This window comes from Hordeum vulgare, chromosome 5H (genome assembly GCF_904849725.1).
Source record: "Hordeum vulgare subsp. vulgare chromosome 5H, MorexV3_pseudomolecules_assembly, whole genome shotgun sequence".
In the NCBI taxonomy this organism is placed as follows: domain Eukaryota; kingdom Viridiplantae; phylum Streptophyta; class Magnoliopsida; order Poales; family Poaceae; genus Hordeum; species Hordeum vulgare.
Genome location: NC_058522.1, coordinates 308,886,408 through 308,894,941, shown reverse-complemented (window position 1 = coordinate 308,894,941; position 8,534 = coordinate 308,886,408).

Below are 8,534 nucleotides of genomic sequence, written 5' to 3'. Positions count from 1 at the left end.
GTTTTGGGTGAAGTTCTTATGGACAAAGAGATAAAGAGTGGAAAGAGCTCAAGATTGGGGATGACCAAGGCACCCCAAGAGACTCAAGGATGCCGTAAAAGCCTAAGCTTGGGGATGCCCCGGGAAGGCATCCCCTCTCTCGTCTTCAATCCATCGGTAACGTTACTTGGGGCTATATTTTTATTCACCACATGTTATGTGTTTTTGCTTGGAGCGTCTTGTATCGTAGGAGTCTTTTATTTTTGTTGTGTCACAATCATCCTTGATGCACACCTAGAGAGAGAGACATGCACACACCTTGCTGCACACCTAGAGAGAGAGACATGCACACACCGTGATTTTGTCGAGCTTGACTTATTTCTTTTGGTAGACAATTCAGCTCACATGTGCTTCACTTATATCTTTTGAGCTAGATACTTTTTCTCTGTGTGCTTCACTTATATGTTTTAGAGCATAGCGGTGCGTGGCTTGGTAGTTGATCTATGCTTTGAAAGTAGTCTCAAATGGGGTTGTTATCCAAAGGGATATGAAAAATTCCACCTTCATGTGCATTGAATAGTTAGAGAAGTTTGATTCATCTCAATTAGTTTTGAGTTGTGGTTATGGTAATATTGAAGTCATGCTAGTAAGGTGTTGTGGATCTAGAAATACTTGTGTTGAATTTAGTGATTCCCGTAGCATGCACGTATGGTGAACCGTTATGTGATGAAATCTGAGCAAGATTAGTATATTAATTGTCATCCTTTGCGTGGCAGTCGGGATCGCACGATGGTTTAGACCTACCATCCCTTGCCCTAGGAGTATGTGTTGAATGCTTTGTTTTGATTACTAATAAAACTTTTGCAACAAGTATATGAGTTCTTCATAAATAATGTTGAGTCCATGGTTTAGTTGCACTTTCACCTTCCACCATCACTATCTTCTTAGTGCCGTGAAATTTTCGCCGATGCACAAAACCCACCATTAGCCTCCCTCAAAACAGCCACCATACCTACCTACTATTGCTTTTTCAAAGTCATTCCAACATATATTGCCATGCAGCTACCACCATGACATGTGCCACCACGTCTACATTGCCATTGCATGATCGTAAGATAGCTAGCATCATGTTTCCATTGATGTCAATGCCATGGTAGATCATTTCCACGGTATACTACCGAAGGCATTCCATATAGAGTCATAGTTGCTCTAAGTTTTGAGTTGAAAGTGTGATGACCATCATTAATGGAGCATTGTCCCATGTGAGAAAATAAAAGAGGCCAAAGAAGCCCACCCAAAAAAAAGAAAAAAAGAAAAGAGGCCAAAGAGCCCACCAAATAAAAAAAATGAGAGAAAAAGAGAGAAGGGACAATGCTACCACTTTTTCCACACTTGTGCATACTAAGCACCATGATCTTCATGATTGAGAGTCTCTCGTTTTGTCACCACCATATAGCTAGTGGGAAATTTTCATTATATAACTTAGCTTGTATATTCCAATGATAGGCTTCCTCAAAATTGCCTTAGGTCTTCGTGAGGAAGCAAGTTGGATGCACACCCACTAGTTTTCTTTAAGAGCTTTCACATACTCGTAGCTCTAGTGCATCATTTGTATGACAATCCCTACTCATTCACATTGATATCTATTGATGAGCATCTCCACAGCTCATTGACATGCCTAGTTAATGTGACTATCTTCTCCTTTTTTGTCTCACAACCTCCACCACACTCCACACCACTCATAGTGCTAAAACCATGGCTCACGCTCATGTATTGCGTGAGAGTTGAAAAGGTTTGAGAAAGTAAAGGTGTGAAACAATTACTTGGCCAATACCGGGTGATGGGGTTATAGTCCCAGCGTAGGGTCATAGGCCTGCCCTATAGGTCCTACCCAAGGACTACCCTTCATAAGGGACAAGGCCCTTAGTCAGTTCCAACTGAATTAAGGACTTCCCATCATCCAGTCGGTGATGATACCTCCATCATCCAGTCGGAGATGAGAATTCGAAACGTATCATACATACTGACAGGATTCCACTCTGTACATCGTAACCCCCCTGGAGGGCAACAGTCATATGTTTTTATGTACCATTATTAGCATTTAAGGCATACGTTACCTGTAACGTAGGCATTTATTCGCCACTACACCACCCCTGTGCACCGAACCGTTGTGAAGGGCAGCGCACTCTATAGAAGCCGCCCTTTCCCACTGGTGCAGGGGTTAGCATTTCACTGTAATCCATATTCCACTCGACATCAAGCTCCCAAGAGCACTGAGACGTAGGGGTTTTACCTCCACCGTAGAGGGGCCTGAACTCATACAACCTCGCCGTAGCTAAGGCTCTGCCCATCCTTTCGTACCCTACACATCTACTGTCAGACTTATACCCATGACAGTTGGCGCCCACCGTGGGGCAGGCGTCTAAGCGACTTCCGGTGAGTTTGCGACTACATCTTTTCATCATGTCATCCGGTGGATATTTGTGCATGGGTCATGAGATCCTCTTCAGCGCTCTCTCCTTCATCGTCGACGATTTGGCATGGCTTCCGGATGCCCCTCTCGACGTCGAGGCGCTCCCGAGTCGCGGGGCTACGCACTTCCGTGCCGGCGCTCGCGACATCCTTCTTCTCCAGCAGTCAGCTCTGATGTCGATCTACGCCCCCGTCACGCGCCGCAACAAGCGGTCTCGCCGTCCGCGGCTCCAGCGTTGGGTGCAACACGCCCAGGCGCGCCAGAACGCGTCTTCGCAAGTGGCGGTCCTCGAATTGGTTGTAGTTGCGCCGCCGTCCCAGCGCTCGGACTTAGTTCCGACTGAGTTGCCTTCCGAGTACTTGGGTCGCGGGCCTGCAGCCGAAGTGCACATGGCCAATTCCCATGAGAGTCCCTGCCAAACCGGTCAAAACGAGCACGAGGTCAGCGAAACATCCGGCGCTCGCCGTCAGCCCCGCTGTTCTGCCAGTCGGCGCACTCGTCAGAGCAACGTGGAGGTGTTCCGCACACCCGTCCTCAACCTGGCTGCCGCTGCCAAGATAGCCGACTCCCTCTAGCCGACTAATTCAGAGGCTGGCAGAGGGATTGAGCAGATCCGTGCCCTGTTGCACACGGCGCATCAGCAGAATTCGGCGGTCTCCCAGTCGCACAACAGGATCCACAACAGTTCTGTTCGCGCGAACGTGCATCGGTCAGTTTTCAGCCCCGATTCTCATCAGCGACACAGAGGAGGCAGCCGTTCCATGAATCTCGAAGATCGTCGCCGTTCACGCACCCCTTCGCAGGGTGGGCCCTACGGACCCCGACATCATGATGATCGGTGTTCTGTCGGTGACACTTATGATCCAAGGCCCAACGCAAGAGGATACATCGCCCAAAGGAAGGTCGACAGGAGCCGAGCCCATCGTGATGGTCACGATAGAGACCGTCCGAGTGGAAGCAGGACCATCGTCTCTGGCCCCGAGTGTTTCAGTCAAGCCATCCGTTCGGTTGACATCCCTCCCAACTTCCGATTGACGACGGGGATCAGCAAGTTTACAGGAGAATCCAAGCCAGAAACGTGGCTGGACGATTACCGAGTGGCAGTCCAGATCGATGGTGGGGACGACCAGATCACCATGAAACATCTCCACCTGATGCTCGACGGCTCGGCACGAGCCTGGCTGAACCAGTTGGCTCCTTCAAGCATCTACAGCTGGGCAGATCTAGCCCGAGTCTTCATCAAGACCTTCGAGGGGACGTGCAAATGCCCGGCTGGTCTCGTGGAGCTCCACCACTGTGTCCAGAAGCAGAATGAGTCCCTGCACGATTTCATCCAGCGTTGGACAACCCTCTAACACACGGTGGAGAACGTCACAGAGCACCAAGCAGTCTGCGCCTTCAAGGCAGGCGTGCGGTACAGAGATCTGTACCTGAAGTTCGGTCGGACAGGCGACATCTCCATGAGCAAGATGATGGAGATAGCGGCACGCTATGGAAATGGTGAAGCAGAGGACCGCATTCGTAGCGGCAAGCATAAAGCAGTCGCCGATGGAGATGGGAGCAGCACTCGGAAGCAGAAGCAGAAAGCATCGTCCACTCCGCAGGCAGAGGCCGTAGCTGTTACCAATGCCAAGTTCAAGGGCAAGGGGAAGGCTCAGTTCACCCCCAATAAGAAGCAGTTCGGAAACCACATCCTGGACCAGCCATGTCCAATCCACACGAAGATGGATGAAGAAGGCAACGCCATATTTCCGAAGCATACCACTCGGCAATGTCGCCTCCTGATCTAGGGGTTCGGCGAAGGGCAGCCGAGTGAAAAGGACAATGAGCAAATGAGGAGGACAAGGAGGATCCGTTCCCCCAAGTCCATGCAACACTGATGATTTTTGCTGAAGTGGAAAGCAAGAGTCGACTGAAGCTGGTGAACAGGGAGGTGAACATGGCCACCCCAACCAACCCCACGTTCCTCAAATGCTCTCAGACTGCGATCACCTTTGACCAGTCGGATCATCCAGCACACGTACCCACCCAGGGAGGCCGGCTCTGGTCGTTGACCCGGTGGTGGAAGGAGTCCGACTGCGCAAAGTCCTCATGGATGGCGGCAGCGGCTTGAACATCATGTACGCCGACACTCTCAAGGGGATGGGCATTCCGATGTCAAAACTTAGCGAGGGCAGCATGCAGTTCCACGGAGTCGTCCCTGGACGAAAGGCCAAGTCACTTGGCCAGATCGCGTTGGATGTCGTTTTCGGCTCCGACAAGAACTTCCGCAAGGAAAAGCTGACGTTCGAGGTGGTAGACTTTCAGAGTGCATACCACACGATTCTGGGCCATCCGGCGTATGCGCGTTTCATGGCCCGTCCATGTTACGTGTACCTGAAGCTGAAGATGCCAGGTCCCAAAGGTGTGATCACTGTCACAGGCAATCGGCAGCAAGCCGTGGAGTGTGTACATCAGGGGTCGAGGATCGCCGATCAGCAGATGGCTGTCCTCGAGCTCGACGAGTACAAGAAGACAGCCGACCCCGCTGACTTGATGCATTTGAAGAAGCCAGTTTTGGAGTCCGCATTCCAGTCGGCGGGAGAAATGAAGAAGGTCAGCATCCATCCGATGGACGAAACCGCTGCCCTGACGAACATCTCCACCACCCTCGATCCAAAATAGGAAGCCGAGCTCATCCAATTCCTCCGTGAGAACTGGGACATTTTCGCATGGAAGCCCGCTGACATGCCAGGTGTACCCAGGGAGTTGGCTGAGCACCGACTGCATGTGGATCCTGATGCTCGGCCTCTCCGAGAACGCCTGCGTCGGTCCGCCGCGCACAAGAGGAAGGCAATCGGAGAGGAGGTGGCTAAACTTTTGGCAGCCAACTTCATTCGCGAGGTACACCACTCCGAGTGGCTCGCCAATGTTGTTATGGTGCCCAAGAAGGACAAGTCTCTCCGACTGTGCATCAACTTCAAGCATCTCAATAAGGTTTGCCCGAAAGACCATTTCCCGCTCCCCCGAATTGATCAAATTGTCGATTCGGCTGCGGGCTGCGAGCGTTTGTCATTCCTTGATGCCTACTCGGGCTATCCTAAGATCCGTCTGTATGGCCCCTATGAATTAAAAACAGCCTTCATCACCCCATTCGGGTGCTTCTGCTACATCACTATGCCATTCGGTTTGAAGAATGCAGGAGCAACTTTTATGCGCATGATCCAAAAATGCCTCCTTGACTAGATCGGTCGAAATGTGGAGGCGTATATGGATGATATCGTAGTCAAGTCACGCAAAGTTTCAGACCTGCTGACTGACTTGGCAGAAACATTCGCCAACCTTCATAGGTACGATATCAAGCTCAACCATTCCAAGTGTTCATTCGGTGTTCCCAGCGGAAAGTTACTCGGTTTCTTCGTTTCCAAACGAGGGATCGATGTCAACCCCGAAAAGATCGGGACCATATTCCGAATGGAGCGGCCGGTCAGAATACACGATGTTCAAAGGCTCACAGGTTGCCTAGCGGCTTTGAGCAGGTTTATCAGTCGACTCGGTGAGAAGGCGCTACCTCTGTACCGACTCATGAAGAAATCAGATACTTTCGAGTGGACAGACGAAGCCCAAATCGCATTCGACGACCTCAAAGTCCTACTTTCCACCCAGCCAGTTCTTACAGCTCTGCTCAGTAAAGAACCCCTTCTTCTGTACATCGCGGCTACAAATCAAGTCGTCAGCACTGTTCTCACAGTCGAACGCGAAGAAGAAGGCAAAGCATACAAGGTTCAGCGGCCAGTGTACTATGTCTCTGAAGTCTTGACTCCTTCCAAGTAGAGGTATACCCATTATCAAAAACTTATTTACGGGATTTACATGACTACGAAGAAGGTGGCTCATTATTTCCAAGACCACTCAGTGTCTGTCATTTCTGATGCTCCGTTGTCGGAAATCCTCCACAATCGGGACGCATCGGGCCGAGTGGCGAAGTGGGCAATGGAGATGTTATACTGCGACATCAAGTTCGAGGCCAAGAAAGCTATAAAGTCTCAAGCTCTGGCTGACTTCATAGAAGAATGGGTAGAACAACAGCAACCGACTCACATCTACTCGGCTCATTGGACAATGTTCTTCGATGGGTCCAAGATGTTGAATGGCTCCGGCGCTGGCGTTGTGATCATATCACCAAAAGGTGACAAACTCAAGTATGTGTTGCAGATACATTTCGATTCCTCCAACAACGAGGCAGAGTATGAAGCTCTCCTTTATGGATTGCGCATGGCCATCGCACTCGGCGTCCGTCGCCTGATGGTCTATGGCGATTCAGATTTGGTGGTTAATCAAGTGATGAAGGAGTGGGACGTAAGGAACCCCACCATGACCACATACTGCAACGCGGTGAGGAAGCTCGAGAAAAAGTTTGAAGGTCTGGAACTCCACCATGTTCCGCGACTGAAAAACCAAGCAGCTGATGAATTGGCGAAACTTGGATCCACTCGAAGACCAGTCCCGAGTGACGTCTGCCTCGAGCACCTTCACCTTCCCTCAGTTAAAGAAGATCCTTTCACAGAGGAACCAGTACATCCAAAGAGCTCGACAGATCCGACTGAAGTCGAAGTCCCTGCCGTGGTTGATTTGATCATGGAGATTCTTGCTATCATCCCTGATTGGACTGTGCCGTTCATTGCGTACATCCTGAGGCAAGAATTACCAGAAGACAAAGTCCAAGCCAGACAGAACGTCCGCAGGTCGAAGTCGTTCACCGTCATTGATGGCCAGTTGTACAAAGAAAGTGTTTCAGGTGTCCTTCAACGATGCATCTCCCCTGAGGAGGGACAATTAATCCTGGAAGGAATTCACTCGGGAACCTACGGTCATCATGCCTCCTCAAGGGAAATCGTCGCCAAAGCATTCAGAGCTGGCTTCTTCTGGTTGCAGGCGAATGAAATGGCGAAGGATATGGTCGACCGATGCGAAGGTTGTCAGTTCTACTCGAACAAGTCCCACAAGCCAACATCTGCGTTGAAGACAATCCCTCTTGTTTGGCCGTTTGCAGTGTGGGGATTAGACACAGTCGGTCCATTCAGGACAGGCCAAGGAGGATTCACTGATCTGTTGGTGGCAGTCGACAAGTTCACCAAGTGGATTGAAGCAAAACCCATCAAGAAGCTTGACGCCCTTAGGGCCATCAAGTTTGTCAGGGACATCATCTCTAGATTCGGGGTACCACACAGCATAATCACTGACAATGGCACAAACTTTGACTCAGACAGATTCAAAAGTTTCTGTACAGGCCAAGGTATCCGAGTGGATTTTGCATCTGTGGCGCATCCCCAAACAAACGGGCAAGCAGAGCGGGCGAATGGACTTATTATTCAAGGGTTGAAGCCTCGACTCCTGCGAGAAGTGGGACATGCTGCTCGCGCATGGGTCACCGAGCTACCTTCGGTGCTGTGGGGTCTCCGCACAACCCCAAATAGATCTACAGGGCGATCCCTGTTCTTCCTCGTTTACAGAGCAGAGGCAGTCCTTCCGAGTGACTTGCTTCACAACGCTCCACGAGTCGAACTCGTCTCCAAAGCCGAAGCAGAGCAAGCCAGGCAATACGGAGTGGATCTTCTAGAAGAAGAGCGCGAGATGGCACTGACTCGCTCAACCATTTATCAACAAGATCTGCGGCGATTTCACGCGCGGCACGTCAGGAGTCGTACATTCCAAGCAGGCGACCTGGTCCACCGAGTGGATCAGCAAAGACCTCACAAGTTGGCTCCCGCCTGGGAAGGACCCTTCATCATCTCCAAGGTGCTGAACAACAGTGCATATCGACTATACAACCTCGACAAGGAAACAGACGAGCCACGAGCATGGAACGGAGATCTCCTGAAGCGCTTCTATGCGTGACCGTCGACTGAAGGAATGTAAAGAACAAATATTGTTGAAGTAATACAAAGCAGATTGAGATTTTGCAGATTCAAAATTCTTCCGCGTTGGCAGACTCCGGTCTAAAAAAAACGAGTGTGCACTAAACGTCGCACTCGGGGACTTAGCTGCGATCCAGAATCGCCTAAGTACTAACTTTCTCCGAGTGTGCACTAAATGTCGCACT